We start from the raw sequence: 16568 nt of genomic DNA on the forward strand, positions 1-16568 counted from the left end.
TAAAAAATGGGATCGAATGGGTTGGGCTTTGGCTTTGACTGGCTTGGTTGGGCTTAAATACAAGAATGCTTGAGTGCAAGCGTTTTGTGTATATCTGAGATGGTTGACAGCGCTGGAAATTGTTGGCTGACAATGAATGAGGATTTAATATTGTGAGCAGAACAGAATTCAAATGGAGCATTGAAGTGCATTTAAAGATGCGAGTTTTTCAATTTAAGCATCAAGAGATATATACAAATGGAGATTTGCTGAGTATTCATTGTATTCAGGGTTAGCTGCTGCTGCTGGCGTGGTTCCTTACTTGCCGAATATTTGTATTCTATTTCGCTTCTCTAATTTCCTTTTATGCAATGCAACGAATTGCAAATGTTAAGTATACGCTCCTTTGTCTCTCTCTCTCTCTCTATGTCGTCTTGGACTTTTGTTTGCCCTTGCGATTATTTTGTCAACTTCAGCTTCAGCAGTTGATTCACTTGTGCGCTGCATTTGCATTGCATTAGCTTTCACTGGAAACTGAGAAACACCCTCACCCGCACACCCCCCAACCCTCAACCACAACGCTACGTTTCCCCTCACCTTTATGCAGCTGCTGTATTTGCGAGCCATTACCAAATGTTTTAATGTGCGGCGGTTTTGCTGAAAAGCAACATTTACAACATTTGCAACATTCTTGTTGTCGTTCCGCTGTCTGTTTGCCATTGCAGAACTTTGCCTCCACCCACCGCACCCAATCTGCAACTCGCCCTTTCATTCGCTGCATTCATTCAGACACTCATGCAACTTTCATTCATACCAAACGGGCGTTGCAATGAATGCCAGCGGAAAATAAGTATGGGGTGGGTTGGGAAAAATGGGTGTATGCATGTGCAAAATGAAAATGAAAATGAAAAAATCGTAAATAAGAGCGCAAGAGCTGAAATAAAACACACACACACTCGCGCACACACACACACAGGCAGACAGAGCACGCCTTTGGCCCGGCTAGAAGCAGACAGACAGAGTGGAGACCAACATGGACAAGTCAGCACCCAGCGCAGACCCAGACACAGAAACAGACAGATAGACAGACAGACATATATTTTTCTTTCACTGGGAAGCGCATTTTTCTGCACAATTTATGTCTTTTAATGAAAATGAAAAAGAGAGTAAAATCAAAATAGAAATAAAAAATAAAGGCGCTCAGCACGCTAATAACTTTTAAAAGCAAATGTGCAGCTGGCTGTCAGGCTGGCCTTTCTATAACTTATATATATATAATATTATATATATATATGTATATATATATATATATATCTGTATGCACTCAGAAAAATCGGAAAATTTTAGTTTAAAGGGTTTGCTCACCTTATTATTTAGAAAGCAAATTTATAACATTTTCTTGATAGCTTTTCAGACATTCAGAAAATTTCTTCAGACAGTCAGAAAATCTTTATAAAAACAAGAAAATGTTTTCACTGCGATTTACTAAATTTCAGGCAAATTTTTGTGCATACATATGTATACGGTAAATAAGTTACACTCAGGGGTGCCCTTTTTCATGTTTTATTTTTTATATTTGCTTGTGAAGAGGGGGGGTTCGCTTATGAAATAAGTTGCACGGGGCGTGCAATTTGTATATGGGCATGTAACATTATGTGGAACTGCTTTCATGTACGCTGGGTCGTTCATAAAAAAAAAAACAGAGGCAGCAACAACTTGAAACTTTGAGCCAATTTGGCTTTTTGCCTGCCTAATTATATATCATTGGCTCACATGCTGTGGCTGTATAAAAATAGAGCAGCACTCGTCAATTAGCCAAATGCGAAAGAGAGAAAGAAATGTTGCAATTGCCATTGTTATTATGGCCAATAAATTCAATTCAAGTTTAAAGCTTCGCATTAAAAACTCAACAAAATGGCCGGAGAACATTTCACAATTTATTTATGGTCAAATTCCAAAAGACCATTATGATTTTTATGACTTTGCTTAATGCATTTAATTGCAAAAATGGGCACAACACAAAAAACAAAAAAACCAAAGAAAAACAAAAAAAAAAAATAAGAGGAAACAATGGCAAAGTCCATTAACCAAATTAAAACTGAAGAAGACTGACAATGGCCTGGCCAAGAGAATACGGTCAATATGGCTATTTTTAGGCGATTATTAGTTGCAATTTTCACTTAACGAACAAGTAATATAAGTAAATAAAGCTCATCATCCGAATGACTGGCAAATTGTTGTAGTTGTTGTCAAATGCAAATGCATCTTTCGCAAGCTGATCAGCTGACCTTAAAGCTGTAGCTTCAATGGACAAACAGACAGACAGACGGACAGACAGCAGCAGCTTAAATCAATTTTGGTCAAGAGAGCGGAAGCCACTGAACAACAAAAAGCTGAAAGCAAACAAAAACAGTGTATCGGCTGTCAGGCATTTCCATTGTCTTGGCCCCAAAGTGCAGCCTCAATTGCTTTGTCTAATTGTTCAATGTTTGTCTAAACTATGAATCGCCAGGCAGCCACCATATGACTTGCCACAAATAATTATGAAAACTGACATTGATATTTGGATTTTGTATACTATAATTGCGTATATGTTTCAGCTTATGCACAGTTATTATTTATTTTTAGTTCCATGAATAAAACTCGGACTCAAACTCAACACTCAATCTCAGACTTGTTTAGCCTTGACTCTTTGGCCACAGACAGAGAGCGGCTGCTGTCTTATTGTTTTCTTGCTTTGCTTTTGTTGTGTTATTGATTTTGAAAATGCGCTACAATGAACCATAATTGATCACGTTCATGGTCCATTTTTTTTTTTGTTGTCGTTGCTACACTCAGCAAAAAAATCGCCCTAACTTTTAGAAATTCGCCATAGTTTCGGTGCCAAGGGTTGTTCACCTTTTTTATTCAGGAAGTAAGTTTTTAAAATTGAGCTATTGTTTATAAACATTTGTATTTTAAAATTACATATATGTAAGCTTAATAATCTCTTAATAATTTGATTTAATTTGATTTGTTAAATTTTGTTAAACATTGCTTTTTTTCTTAGTGTGCACTCCAATTCAGGGCTGTTTTGTCAGAACTTTTTTTTGTGGTTGCTTTCGTTTTGTGCCACAGCAATTAAATGGCCAGAGTCTCCTCTTGCGAACTGTCTTAGCAGATTCGCATCAACGTCACAAAAGCAAAAAAAAAAAACTTCAACATGGCCAACAAAATTTTTGGGGGGTGCAACGACTTTGGTTACTTTTCAGTTTCGGTCTTCGTCCAGTTTGCAGCTAACAGCTTCCGTATGCTTTATAAACTTGATCGCTTGCATTGGCCTATAAACTAAAAGTAACACACACATACACACACACACACATACAAAGCCGGACCGGAGCCGGCCCAGCCCCGGTGTTGACGTTGCTGTTGGCAAACCAGAGGAGGAAAAAAATATACAGAGAAAAAAAAAACAATATATTTGACCTACATCAAGTTTTCAAGCTGCTTGTTTGTGTTTCTTTCTTTTTAGTCAAAGATGTTGCTCTTGCTGTGGTTGTTTTTGTCGTTGTTATTGGCTGAGGCTTCTTCACAAGCCTCATCATCATCAACAACATCATCATCAGCAGCAGCAGCATCTCAATCATCATCATAAACGGCCTCTACGCTTTACTTTTCTTGTCTCGCCTGTTTCTACAGCTTCTTGCTGCTCTCCAAAAAAAAAAATAAAATGAGAAAACAAAAACCAACCACAACATTTGGTCAACTGCATTTTGCTGGTTGTTGTTGTTGCCGTTGTTGTTGGCTCAGCGTTTGTGTTGCCAGTTTTCTGTCCGTTATTGTTTTCAATTTTGTACAGCATTTTCATTAATTTTTCAGCAACGTACTCCCTCTACACCCCCTCTATTGTGTGGCGTGTGTGTCAGTGTGTCGTGGTCATCATCAACTCTCTGAGTCTATGTTGTTGTGTCGGCTTTGGTAACCGCCCACGCATAAATTATTAAAAGCCGTTTGCACTGTTAGAAGCTGACCAGCCAGCTTGAAGCTGAAGCAGACGTGGGCAACGTGGTCAATACACAGATAGAGAGAGGTTAGAGCTGTGGGGGGAAATTGTAGGCTACGTCATTTTTCGTAGTATCTCTTAAAGCTGATTCATAAAAATTGGAATTTTATCACTTTTACATTTTGTGTAAATTTGTAAAAAAGAAAATTTGCATAGAAGCTGTTAAAGCCACATGGAGTCATTTTTTTGTTGTTTATTTTAAAATATAAATTTATGAATTAAGCACGAGCTAAATTTAGACCAGGTCTACAAAAAAATAGAGTCAAGCAATTTGGTTAACTGCTCGCAGCAGACATAACCGTTTACGGTACGTGCACCTTTCCACGGAGCCTGAGTCTGAGTCCGAGTATCTTTGTATCTTTTGCATCTATGTGTCTATTTCTGTATCTGCGCATGTGGTCTATGGGTGTGGGCGGATCGTTTGTTTAAGGCGCATAGCTTCAGTGCACACGGCTCCAAACAGAGCGCGGCTCACGTTTTGATGCAAATCGGGCTGGCTGCCTGAGCTGCCCCCATGCCACTAAATGGGTGCAACATAAAATAATTAACAGCACAGACGCTTAAGTATGACTCGAATGTGTGTGTATACAAAACGAGTACTCGTTTGTGGTCTGCAATGAATGCTGTTGTGGCTGCCAAACTGGCACAGCAACTTTTTCTTTGAGCCGAGTATGAGCTGGATTTGATATTTTAACACGTTTGCCAGCTCCCTCTCTCTCTCTCTCTCTCTCGCTCTGTCTATCTCTGTGAAGCGTTAATGAATTGAGTTAAGCTAGGGTGTCGAACCGGATGAGAATGCTTTGGCAATTAAATGCCAGATACAATTGTCGTCCAGATTGGCCAATGTCCCCACTTGCCAAGAGTTGGCCACTTGGCCACAGTTGCAGCAGCCGATGTGGAGCAGGCGAAATGTGTTGCAAGCCATTTGTAAATCATTAATATTTGCATTTGCATTTAATGTGAACAGTGATTGGTTGTCGTCGTTCCACTTGGATGTCATTGAACTGCCTTTACTCCCCATATTGCTCATACGCCTCGTGTGCTGTTTGTTACACATATTTGTATGACTCAACGGCACCCAAAAGCAATTCGCATATTTATGCTAAAAATGTGAAAAATAACGCACGCGTTGACTTTCCATCAACCAACAAGTATTGAGTGTTACTTTGAGATAAGTGCGAGTTCTATTTTGTGAATCTCTCTTTGGTTTCCAGTAGGTCAGTAGGCTAGCCAAAAAACAGATTGGTCGTTGGAGTATTTTTTTTTTGCTTTCCACTAAGTTTGACTTGACAATTGGCGCGTCCAAGTTCAGAGCGAAGTAATTGTTTATAATTGGAATTGCACAGCGATTTACTGTGAAATCGAGTTGAGTTGAGAACGAAGCGAGCAAATTGTGTTCCAGTTTTCATTACTAAACTGAGCGCGTAAAGGAAAAGTGCCGGAAATAATTGCGCAAAGTAGTTTGAACTTTGTATTTGAGCCAAGAGCAATGAAAACTCGACAACTTTTAAGACCTTCTAGTTGGCTACATTTGTCACACAACACAAAATCCCTCAAACACGCCTACGGAGTGTATATAAAAATAAACACACATATCTGAAAGAGTGCCCGAGGCGTGAGTTGGCCATGCGTTCGATATTTTAGTTTTGAGATTCGAGATTAAAGATCACTTAATGAATATCATAATAATTGGAAATGAAAGTAAATATTGTGCGTAGGATTTGCTCAAATGACTTGCAACAAAGAAAAAATCAAATCTAATAAAAAACACATAAAACTCTTTTGGCCATGATTGGGCAAATTTCCAGACATAAATAAACAATTCAAGCCGAAAGTGTTTTTTTTTCTTAAGTGCGTTCTTGAAATTCAATTTCAATTTCAAATTCGTTTTCGCATACAGTAGCCGTAAACGTGGCTCATATATATTAAAGCCACAAGTCTCAATGGGCAGCCGATTTCAATTTTTACTTTTATTTGGATTCGGTTTCGGTTCACTTTATAAAATGAGTTCATGCAACAACCACAATTTCTGTTTGACACATAAAATACACATTTGATAAATGATCGACCAGCATGTTTATACAAGCAAACAAACAAAAAAATCCGTAACTATTTTTGATATATATTACACCATGGACCCAGCACGCCGCGCACTCAAAATTGATTGCCAACAATTAAAACTTAAACATTGAAAATTAAAAAGCGACTGCCAGTTTTTTTGTTTTTCACTTTTTACACTTGTAAAAAACAATATGCGTTTGTTTTTGTAGAGGCTGTCAGGTTTTTTGTCATAACTGGTTAATTTATTTGCAGCAATTATTAAGGCAAACAGAAAATATACATATACATATTTTAATATACGATACATAAATATATATGGGTGTATAAGGAGTGCGACATTTTGCTTTTTTTATCGGTATATCTTTGGGTTTATTTCATGCATAAATCATTTCCGTTTTGTTGCTGCTGCTGCTGCTGCTGCACTTTAGCGCAATTTTATAATTACATTTTAATTTATGCAAATACAAATTAGCAGCATTCAACATTTAACATTCAACAGTAGCCATTTTATTTGACCCACACGTATTTGCCTTAACTAATGCCAAAGTGCACTGAGGAAAAGTAAACAATAGCCAGAATACATATAAAAACAAAAAGTCATAGGATCTGAGATCGGCGTGTGTGTCTGTGTGAGGTCAGGTCAGCTTTTGCAATCATAAATTAAATACGTTATCTGGCAATTGTAAATATTAATCATACGGCATGTGAATCATGCCACTGCTTACAAGTATCTATATGCAACAATTAATATGTACATTTATATTAAATAAAATAAAAATTACTCTGTGACAGTGAAGCACTGCAAAGCATTGCAGAAGATTAGGTAGAGCCAGTTGTTAAATGATTAGTTGTCTTGCTGATTTCGATAAACTTGATCTGCGTTTGGGAAATGAGAACTTATAATTCAAATTTGAAGTCTATCTGTCTCTTATAGTCTCTGAGATGGGTTTATTCACATAGGCAGTCAGCCGTACAAGGCTAAGTCGTATCTGCTGACTATATATAACTAACGGCCTTGGACATATTTTCTTCTGCTTACTAAATACTATTCCAACACTCCATTATGAATCCCTTGACCCGCTTTAGAAAGGCTATCAAAATGTTTATCAAAAGATAATCAAATGTTCCTTGGGCGCTATTTAGCAACAATGTTATTCTCAATGCAAAAAATCGAAAGTAATTTGCATTACATCACTCATTTAGAGGCGGCAAACAGCCTTGCTCCACACACACACAACCACACAACCAACCAAATCGAAAACGAGCTCAGCTCGACTCATTGATCAAATTTTGATTGACATTTCGAGTGGTTTTGCTTGCTCTTTTGGCATTTAGCTCTATTAAGCAAATTTGTATGTCATTTTATGGCGTCTTGCAGTGTTGTGGTTGTTGTTGTTCTTGTGTATGTCTGGTGTGTGTGGTGCTGTGTCCAATAATTTGATCATTAACGACAATTAGTGCAGAGTGTAAGAAAAAAAATAAGAAAATATCTGAAATTCATTTTGACAGCTCAAGCAATCTATTTATACATTGCGGTTGCTATCGAAAATTGAAACTTAATTGCGTGCATAATTTTTGATCTCTTTGGGAAATAAGCATTGACAGGCCAGATGCATATAGAGGGAGAGAGAGGGAGAGATATAAGTACACACAAGTTGCGTATTGAAATGTGACACGAATATAACAGTAATTTGTGTCACATGAGCCAACTGCGTTGTCGCTTTGGTGTCACCTGAGAGTCTTTGTTCTGTTTTATCAACTTTGGGGAATGAAAGCAAAACGGAAGTGTTATGCTTTTACACGAAGAACATTTGATGCCTTCCACTTGATAAGTGCATGAAATACGAGTAAACACACATTACACATACACACTGAGACACACACGTATGCAAATTGATCTGTAGAAGGTCATCGGTCAGACAATGGCAATGGCCAACTTCAAATGAACAGCTAGCCACAATTTGACATGCCCAAGTTAGATCAAGATATCTTCAGACAGACCTGGCAGGTCAGTAAACACATTATGGGTTCAGAGAGACGTCTTCTTCAAGGCGACTAAATTAAATTACAAATGTGTCACAGATATGCGAAAAGTTCTGCTGCGGATTTGACATCAAATTGAGATTTGACAATTGTTGGTTGAGGCACAGCTTGTGGCACAAAGTAAATTCATGTTGAGTTCAAAAGTTTGAGAAGACACTTGAATAGCGCATTTTCACATTTCCATTGCCAATGCAAAAGTTTTGTTCAGCTGGTTCAAGACAATACCGGTTTCGGTTCAAACTGAGTCAGACACGCTGCGTTTTGACTGTCCGTCTTGACTGGTTTTCAGTTAGCCAACTTTATTTATTTATTTTTTTTACGGCTAGGTTGCACGCGTCGCCAATTTAATTGCCGTTGACTAAAAATTGCAAAAATTTAAATGTATAAAATCCAATTCACAGTCTCGTGTCGTGACGTGTCCATATATATACATGCGTATATAGTGTGTATACACTCGAAAAAAATCGCCAAGGGCAGCTCATTATCATTACTCAGAAAGTATATTTTGAACAAAGTGTAAGTTTGGATCTTTCTGAAAACCAGTATTTTTCTTTGTTTAATTTACATTCTAAATAATTCATATTATTTAATAATAATAATATAATAAATTTGAAAAAACCTATGATGACAATTTGACAAATAAATTTCTTGAAATTAGATCTCTTAGAATGTTTAGAAATACATTTCTTACACATAGCAAATATTTCTAAGAATGAAAAGAAAAACGATTTAAAAATATTTTTTCGTGTATTTTGAAATTATTGCCATAAACAGAAGATTTGTCTATAATTCAGGATTTTCATTTTAGGGCGATTGGTTTTGCTGAGTGTATGTGTATCGTGTACATAGTGTGTGTATGTAGTATTATGTATGGTATATATGTATTGCTATTTTTGCTTTCAGATTTCATATTTCTTTATAAAAACCAGAAAATTTGTCCACTTTTCAGAACGATAATAATTTGAGGGCATTTTTCTAAATTTCGATTGGTTTCTGAGTGTGTATTTAGTAAGTGGGTTGTATGTAAGTATGTATGTGTATGTATATGAATATGAATATAAATGTATATATTGCTGTTTTCGCTTTCAGATTCGGCGCTTAATGCGTGTATTTTTGTCTGCTTTTGTTGTTGCTGTTGCCGTTTTGTACGAGATTTATTTAAATGCATTAAACTTTAGAGGTCAACTTCCTTTCACCGGCGACGCGTTGGCGTCAACGCCAGCAGCGAGAGACTTGATAACAGCCTCAGTCTCCGTCTCTATCTCCATCTCAGTGTCTCAGTCTCAGTCCCCGTCTCGAATTCCTGCTCTAACCCAGCCCCCCCCCTTTCTCGTCGTGCACATGCCCAGTTCATCCGCTGCTGGGGCGAGAAATTCTCAAAAACCAAATCAGCCACAAAATGTGACATGTGACAAGTGGCGCGTTGTATTTCAATGTCACATTATTGTTGTAGTTGTTGTTACAGCCTTTTATTTGCATACCTTTTGCTGTTGTAACCGTAATTTTCCATATGAGCTGCTAAAAAACACAAAAACACACACAAAACAAAAAAAGCTGGCAAAAAAAATATTGAATGCGAAAGAAAATAAAACGCTCGTCTGCAGGTTCATTTAAATTGAAATCCTGCAAGGACTCTCCCTCTCTCTCGCTTCGATGTGTGTGTGTGTGGCATATTTACATAGTCGTTGTCAATTTTATGGCTCAGCCGAGGCAGAAGAATGAATGAAAGTAAAGAAAAGGCGACCATGTCAAAAAGTAACTGCATAAAAGTTCCTTATAAATTTAATAAACTTTTATAGATGCGTGTGTCGGGTCGCCAACAACAACAGCAACAAGGATAACAACAACAAGGACAACAATGGCGATGACAAAGCAGACGAATTCTGAGCAACAGCAGCTGCCATTAATGCGTGGCCTGCCAGTCCCTTACCCTCATCCACCCCTTACCCGCCCCTTTCTTTCAATACTCTTGATGGGTTTCTTCCTTGCTCCGCCTGCTCGCCGGCATCGAGTGATTGCTCCACAGGGTGCACTTTGAGCGAGACGCTGAGTGCAAAAAAAACCCAAAACGAAAAAAGAAAATATAAACTTTTATTGTATCCGCATTTCAGTGTCAAACTGTCTGTCGCGACAGTCGCTTTTCATTGCTTTTCCCTGTATTTTCCTTGCGAAGCACACAGCACGAAAATTTTTTAGCTAGAAGCTCAATAAGATAAATCACTTGAAATCTGAACTTAAAAGTGTCCCTGGAACGATTTAAAAGTGAACGAAGCGATGAGATTCTTAAACCAAAAATATTTATGCTTAGATTGAGAACGCCCGTTAATTAATTGTAATTTATACATACTATATTCTTGCAAATTCTTGTTTTGTTATTTTTTTTGCTGTGCAGTCAAAGGAGGCTGATGATGATGTGTGTGTGTTTGTGTATAAGTGTGTGTGTGTTTGTGTGTGCATTAAGTAAGAGATTGATACTTGTGGTGAAAGTGATTTATTTACTGATGAGCAGGTGGCAACTGAAAGCAGCCAAACAGCGGACCAGATGACCCCATATTGAGCCAAATGGTCAAACTCATAATAATTTGATAATATAGAAAATAGCTGCTGCTACACACACAGACAAAAAAACGGTGGGGGGTGTTGGAGTAAAGGAAAATAGTTGGCAATAGTTGATTTGCATTGAAATGCATTATTGAAGCAACAGCAACAACGAGTTGAGTTTTTGTTTGGTTTTGTCTGCTGCTGACAGCTAAATGTAAAGTTTTGTATCGAACACATATGCGACCAAAAATGGCAGACATTCAAAGTTGGACAGCAGCAGCAGTGGCAGCAGCAGCAGTGGCAGCAGCAGCAGTTGCAGCGTCACCCACACTGAGCGAAAAAAGCAGAGATACAAAGAAATGTATTGACTTTGTGTTTGTTGGCGCAAATAATAAATAAACATAGCAAACGCTCTTGTTGTAGCAACTGTTGCAATTGTTGCAAATGCACCCCGAAACCAGTTTGTTGTTGTCTGCTGAACTGTGTCTTTCCGACACACACACACACTCGGATACAGCAGTTGCGAATATACTATTGTAATGCGAAGTTATCGTTGCCATTGTGCGGCAAACGAATGCAGTCCACCAACAACAGCCGCAACAACAGCAGCAGCAACCCAATAAAAAGAAGTGCAACAACAACTTTGGTTAGCTTGGTTGCTTGGCTTGGCTGGCTGCTGCACTCGGAAAAATCACTAGCCCAAAAAATTAGAAGGTTTCTCATGTGTTTGGATATAATTTTCAAATATAAGAAAACATTTAAAATAAAAAATAAACCATAATTTTGAGATGGTCTTCTATTAAGAAATGCATTTCTAAATGTAGAAAAAATCCTTTCTGGTATTCAGAAAATAGTAATGAAATTTGCTCTCCCAACTGTTTGTATCTGTGAAATCTTAAAATACAAATTTTTATCAATAATATATGATTAACAAAATAGCTAATATAAACAATACTCTAGCTACACACTTAGAAAAAGAATCACTCAGAAAATTAGACACATACTTTCTAAATTTTGGAAACGTCCACTCTGAAATTAAGAAATGCAAACCCTGGCTTTTAGCCAGCCACAACATTAAATTTTAGAAATTTATTTTCTGAATTCAAAGGAGAGAAACTCTTTCTAAAATTCAGGCCGACCTTTCTCTCAGTGTGTGCGCGTCCAGTGTCCAGCACGGCCAATTGAAAGCTTAAATTGCATTTTGTGCTGGCGACTGGGGATCGCTTGCAGTTGCATTGTAGTTGTTGTCATCATGTCTATAAGCCAGGCACCTACGGAATCCCAGTTTCAGTCGCAGGCTCGCTGGCCACAATCTTTTCTAGCCCAAGTTGTTTGTTGCTTACCTGATGCGCCCTTGCGCAAGATGGCATTATGACTCAGGCATGCAATTTGTGTTGACACAGCAAGAACCAAAGTCCCCCCAATTCTCAGCTACTGTGTGGCAATGTGTGCCAATGCTGCTGTAGTCTTCAATTATGGTCTAAAGCATTCATTCAGTGCAACAATAACTTATCCATCCAATTTTGCATTGTATTCAACTTGAAATGTTATAGGAACAGCAATTTGCATTTTCTTTTCTTTCTGATACTTCAGACAGCACTTAGAATAATTTGCTGTGAGAAAATGTAATGCGAACCTAAAGAATGGATTCTGCCTACTTTTCCGCAAGAAAGCAAAATTATTCCTAATGAATAGCAATATGTAACTATTTGGTCTACAAATATTGTTTTTAGTCACATATAATTTTTCTAACCTAGAATTATTCTTAAAATTCCTTCTACCACAAAGCAATTCTTACCTCTTCAGCAAACCATATTAAAACATCTACATTGAGGGCAGTCCATAACAATAATAGGAATAATAAATAGGATAATAAATTCATATTTTTGTTTAAAAATCTAATTTAATGTGTGCTTTTCTTAAACAATCAAATAACTTGAATTTGAGAAATATTTATATGTAACTCATGTAAGACATATGGTTTTCTATAAATGCGAATTATTTTCAAATTCTTTCCACATCTCAAGGGTATTCTATAATAGTAATAAGAATAATTTGTACTTCTTATTTTCTTAAACACTCAAAAAAAAACTAGACTTGAGAAATAGATAAATGCACCTTGGCATTATAATAAAATTTACTGTGAAAATTCCTGCTATAACCAATGATTTCTAACCTATCCAGCATCGCTCACAAGCACTGTGTCTAGGGTATAACAGAATTCAGCTTCTTGGCTTTGCTGTTATTTATTGTCTATTTGCATTTTGTTGTTTGTCTACATACATATATATTGTATGCATATAGTATTTGAATAACATTTTTTCTCTTTTCGCTGTTACGACGACATTCGTCATGAGTCCTGGCTATGCAGGGGGAGGGGATCTGTAGGTTGGTTCCCTACGCAGGGACTATCCATAAAAATTCGCTGCAGCTGCTCGGATCTGCTGTATGCGGGCTTTTGTCGCCTTTTGGCTGCCAGCCTGCCTGCTTTCAATTGCTGCCAATTTGTTTGTGGCTAGCTGCTCGTTTCGCTGTTGCTGTTGGTCTCGCAATTTCCATCTAGGGTATATCCATATACATATGTATATATATATATAGATATATATATACTTTTCTTTTTTTTCATTTGCAACTTTGCTTTTCATTTGTGCTATGTGTGTATGGGGGTCCTGTCGCTGCTGCCGTTTGAGGTCAGTTTTAATGGTTTCCTGTCAGTTGCGGTCTTCTCGGTTAACCCGCCACAGCCTGTCCAGCCTGCCCATGCTGACTATCACTCAGCACAATATCAATGTGAGTATGAGTGTGAGTCTGTATTCAATAAAATATTCATTCATATATTCGCTAGCCCTAAATAATAGCTGCAGCAGCAATAATTTCACTTGCAACACTTTATATTACTATACGATCTCTCTTTATCTCTCCCTTTGGGTAAGTTGCGTTTTTCGATTTTGTTCTTTATGTGCAAAATTTGAGACACATTTGTGTCTCTAGTTGCACAGAAGACATCCGAAGACATCTCTTGTGGATGGCCTCCAAAATAAAAATAAAGCGACATTTGCATTAGCGTTTTGTGATTGTTTTTGTTGTTGCTGTTGTTCCTAGTCGTGGTGGCAGCGACATAATTACGCGCATTTTCTTGTGGCATGAAAATGAACACCTCAAGGTGCTTTTAGCTTGGAATTCAATATGAGAAGAACAAGCAACAGAATAGGAATGGTGTCTGTGTCAGTGTTGCTTGGCTGCCTTCGTCTTGCAGCTCATTTCGTTTTATTTGCAAATTTCATGCCACAAATACCACAAGAATTGCAACAGCCAACATCGGAATAGAGTTTGACTGTTGACTGCCAACTGCCAACTGCCGGTTGCCGACTGCCGACTGCTGACTGCTGACTGTTGACTGCTGAGTGTGAGTGACGGAGTGACGACGAATGTGACACCCCCCGGTTAGCTCAAGTGGAAATGGCAAAGGCTGTTGATGTTCTTGTTGTTGTTGCACACACAGTTGTTGCACAGTTGCACACACACAGTTGAAGCCCTACACACATTGCCATGCTATGGTTTCTCGTTGCCACTGCTGAGTTCTTTTTCTTTTTCTATTTTGGGGCTAAGCACTTGAACATGATAGCTGCTTAGTTTTGCCGAAGTCGGAGTCGAATCAGCCAAGCGAACTTCTTGCAAATATAAGTGGCACATGCGAGCCGTTAAATTTCAAATGTCCCGACAGCAACTAGGCAACTAGCAACAACTGCAACACTTTCAGCAGCGACTGCTGCTGCTGTTCCTGTTGCATTAATGATATGCCTCTCTAGCCGGCAGCCATCAGCTACCTTACTGGATCTGACATACGCAAATGTGTCTGACTCTTTGCCACAGCCACAGGGGGTGCTGCCGCATATGGGGCGTATGCGTAATATGTGCTTGTGTCTCTGTGTGTGAAGGTAACTGTTTGAGTATGCAACTTTGTTGCTAACTGTCGATTAAGCGAAATGAGAACATATCGCTTTGCAGCAAATTGCCATTAATTCTAGTGTGTTAAATGAATTAGTGTTAAAGTTGGTTTCTATGAAAAATATTTTAAGAAAACCGCAATCTATTAGCACATGCTAAGTAATGAAAAATAGGGTCTCCAGCTAAAAGGTACTGAAACCACAGCAGCAATCACTCAAATACATCGCAAGAATAAATATAAATAAAAATACATAAATTGTAAAACATCTCTTGCTTGGCTTAGGTGAATCCCCTGCAATGTCTGTGCACCAGACAAATAAAAAGTGAAAAGTGTTAGCAATGAAGACTAGGATTTTGAGAAATAAAACCAGTTTGAATTTACACTTGAGCTCAATTGTGTTAGCAATAACAATTAAAGTTGTGAAATTCAATTCAACTGGCAGTTCTCAACTGTCTATCTGTTTTGATGAAGAGATAACTAAAGCTGCTTTTGGCTTCCATTCAAAATGGCATCAAAGGAAATAATAAAGCTGTGAAAAAATAAGTAGCAGACAGAAGAAAGTATGTCTGGACCCCAGTCAAGGTGATTAAGTCAAGTCAGTATATTTCCAAGCCAATTTCAAAGACTAGAAAAGCTATAGACTTCAGGCACATTTGTTCTATTTGTATATATATAATTTGTAATATATATAACCTCCAAATTGATATATAATCTAGATAGCGCCTTCTAAGTTGTTTTCATTTCAGCTTTTACATTTTTTGATTCGTGATCTCAAAAAAAACACGAATTTTGTTAAACAACGCGTTATTTTATATTGAACAAACTACCATGAATAGGCGTACTATCTATTTAACAGCTTGAGCACTCTAGACTAGAGCACTCTAACTAAATACTATCAATAGGCGTACTATCTATTTAACAGCTGAGTTCTCTTCATTTTCCAGTCGAACACTCTCGCCTACAACATTCTAATGCGTTGTTTTACTTTCCGTTGATGGCACATTTAGTGCAGACTAATTGTGTTCAAATATTCAATTTGAATTCGACTGCATTTGACTAACATTTACTCCCACATAATGTACTCTCTGGTTTGTTTTTTCTTCAGTATTTTATTGGCAGTGCTAACGATGACATCGACTTGGGTTGCTCTATTTTCTAATTTGCCCCGCCCAGTTGTCGGTTGTTGTCTGTGTGTGTGTTTGTGGCGATTGTGGCGTTGACAGCGAGTTGAGTGCGCTGCATAAACAAAATGACATGGCAGCCAATTAATGTCTTCCATGTCGACCCCCCCCCCCCCCCCCCTTTCCCCCGCCCAGCACTGCCCCGCCTTTAACTGTCTCATCATCTTCTATGCCAAATGGGCAATTTGTTATCGTTATAAGGCGCATTCTGTGCATTTTCATTGTGATTATTGCACCGCCTGCCTGCCAGCCTGCCTGCCAGCCAGTTCTTCCTCTTGCTCCTCCCCCACACAATTGCCGACTCAGTTGTCTGCATATTAATTTTAGATGCTGGCCAACAACAAGCAGACCAAGAAGACCAAGCAGTTCTAGTCCAAGTACAAACTGCACATTTACATGCAATGCGGGCTTCGTCGGCGGACGCGTCTCTCTAATTTGTGGACTCTTAACAAAGTATCTTTCCGACTGTGTGTGTGTGTGTGTATTGCCATACCCCCATATGCCCACACTCAAGGGGGAGGGGAGGGCTAATTGAGTTCATGTCATGGCTGAATCTTGGCTTCATTATCAGCCAAGATTGTGCCGATGGCCTTTAACTGTATATATATACAGATATATGCGCTTGAAATATTGTTGCTCTGTTTCGACGATTCAACTGACCCCCATCTCCCCCACAATGCCCAAATAAGAACCCGCCCCCGCCCCCGCCCCTCGACAACAAGTTTAGCAGTGCTGTGCTGTGTTGAGCTAAAAATTTCTATAAATCCGCGCT

Source organism: Drosophila grimshawi, unplaced genomic scaffold (assembly GCF_018153295.1).
Source record: "Drosophila grimshawi isolate 15287-2541.00 unplaced genomic scaffold, ASM1815329v1 contig_44, whole genome shotgun sequence".
Taxonomy (NCBI): Eukaryota; Metazoa; Arthropoda; class Insecta; order Diptera; family Drosophilidae; genus Drosophila; species Drosophila grimshawi.